The 2,500-nt window shown below is 38.3% G+C and overlaps 1 protein-coding gene across 1 annotated transcript in view; it reads right to left on the bottom strand.

Annotated features, from left to right (window-relative positions):
- The window catches only part of LOC128689698 (nord), a 44,417-nt gene extending 44,300 nt beyond the window's left edge, over window positions 1–117 (bottom strand). Inside the window, exon 1 of the mRNA XM_053778074.2 lies at window positions 1–117. This exon is cut by the window's left edge and continues 429 nt beyond it. The gene's annotated coding sequence lies outside the window, so the exon portion shown is untranslated.
- Window positions 118–2,500: the final 2,383 nt, after the last annotated feature.

Raw genomic sequence — 2,500 nt, 5'->3', positions numbered from 1 at the left:
ACCATCGGTGTTTACTACGCTTGGAGCGCAGGGATGTTTGTGTGTACGTGTCTATGTGTGTGTGTGTGTGTGTGTCTGTGTGTATGAGAGTAGCGGGAGGTGGATGTAGTGAGTATCACGTCCACGACAACACTCCATGGCTGGTGTACCTGAGTGTGTGCCCACACCTTCGCCCCATCCCATCTCCTCCCTGGCCTGTTCTAATCCCCATCAGGCAACCTGCCCGCCCCACCATGGCTCTCCTCTTTCTCTCTCTCTTCTCTCCCTCTCTCTCTCTCTCTCTCTCTCTCTCTCTCTTCTCTCTCTCTCTCTCTCTCTCTCTCTCTCTCTCTCTTTCCTCCTTCTGATGCACTCTTACCAGATTTAAAAGGAAGATGTGTTGGAGGAGTTAGTACTGAGTGTTACATGTTCTAGTACCAAGTATTAGATGCGCTAGTGTTGGTTATTAGATATATTTCACTGGTGCTGAATGAAAGATGTTCTACCACTGGTACCTGCCCTATTTTTAAAAATGACAGACTGACTGGGGTGCAGAAGAAGGCAACTAAGCCTGAATTATCAATAAGACACTGGCCTTATAAAGAGTTTAGACACAGAATCTATTCCTCCTTAGGAAACGTAGATTACTGAGAAATCTCATTCATATCTCCAAGATATTTAATAAATCTGATAAATTCAGGCATGAAGAACTATCCGAAATGGAAAAAAATATAACACGAAACCACAGTTTGAAACTTCGAGACAAGAGGGGCAACCAACATGTAGGCAAAAAAAAAAATTTTTTTTTTTCAATTATAGAACAATGTGATAAACTTCTCTCTGAGGTTGTAAGGGCAATCAACAATATAAATACTTTTAAGAAGCGACTGAACAAGCATTTTTTTTTCAAAGATTTTATGCAGTTAGTAATGATACAGCGACTGTGTCCACCGAATCCTAATCTTAAAAATAATAATAATAATAATAATAATAATAATAATAATAATAATAATAATAATAATAATAATAATAATAATAATAAAGTAATAATAATGATTATAGGAGATTGTGCGTTCACATTTCTCTTTTAATATCCAAACGGGGTTTTCAAAACATGGTAATTATCTTCACCTATTTTATTTTTCATTCCATCAGTGTGTCCTCTGACAGAGGTTCCTCCTATATTTTGACAACGTCATCTGTCTAGACAGAGATGGATGTATCTACAGTGTAATCAGTCCTTCACAGCAGAGAGCCTGTTCATGGACCATATTTTTTTAGGTGATGAGGGAAAGGGCAAATCCAGTACGGAGTCATACAGTGCCTGTTGAATGCGAATCGGTGATGCTCACTCCACAGAAAGGGATTAAGAACCCTCACCTCCCCATACATCACCGGCATCAAGGCACATCCCTCGATGTGCCTTGCGCCTTGAACCTTAATAGCTTCTGCTAACTAGATTTCCTCATGTATTCCTTTGTAGTCACCCCAAGTCCAACTCGACCGACTCAAATCCTCTCGTTCACCACTCTCTCTCTCCTTGCTTCCTCTTACCTCACTCTCTTCTCTCGCTGTCTCTCTCCAACACCACCTCCATCTCTCACAATCACCCTCTCCATTAGTCACTCACCAACCATCTGGACCTCTTTAATTTTGTCAGATGTGACGTTAAACTTGTAACAGACACATGCAATTTTTCTTCAGAATTTAAAATAAATTTTTTTTTTTTGTGCTTTTTTTATCATCTCTCTTTTTGTTGTTGCTTCTACTACTTCTTTTGTTTGTTTTTATTGATTTTATATTATTAAGGTTTTCACTTTATATATATATAAAATCTGCTTCGAACATTGGGGTGTTGAGACATGCTCTTATACTTAGAATTGAAATCATCTCAGCGCCTACTTACCACCATCAGTGTTTTTCCTCGTTCAGATTACGACGCAGATTAGGAGCAGTTGAATGATTCGCTGATTGCTTAATTGAAGGACTGATTGCTTGTTTGACGCTTTAATGGGATGCCTTGATGCTAGTGGTCTCCTATTCTTTTCACCGAACGCAATTATCTTTCAGTCCTCAGGCAGGCGCTGAATGAGAACATAAATTTTAGTAATTTCTAATGAATATAATAATAATAATAATAATAATAATAATAATAATAATAATAATAATAATTTCTCTACTGTTACGGTGAAGAGTTTTGTGCTCCTACCCCGCACTTTAATAGATAGATTCACTTTTTTTGTTATATGCCCCTATTTTTGAGGCAACGGTGCTAGCAAAATTTGTTGATCGTAATTTAGCGTACTTAAGCATTGAAAGTGTATGGTGCACCTGTGTCCAGCTGCACCTGATCCATTGTTGTGGTGGTGGATGGTAAGACACATGACACCGTCTCCATTGTATTTGCGTTGACGTAAATAAAAATAACTTTCCTGGGCCCTCAACGATGATGCAGAAACCACAGAAATGTGAAGAAAAGGGAAGTAAGTAAGTAAGCAATTAAGTAAGTTTATTTAGGTAT

This window comes from Cherax quadricarinatus, chromosome 22 (genome assembly GCF_038502225.1).
Source record: "Cherax quadricarinatus isolate ZL_2023a chromosome 22, ASM3850222v1, whole genome shotgun sequence".
NCBI lineage: Eukaryota > Metazoa > Arthropoda > Malacostraca > Decapoda > Parastacidae > Cherax > Cherax quadricarinatus.
The sequence above is the reverse complement of the archived record's forward strand: the minus strand, read 5'-3'. Positions and strand labels throughout refer to the sequence as shown.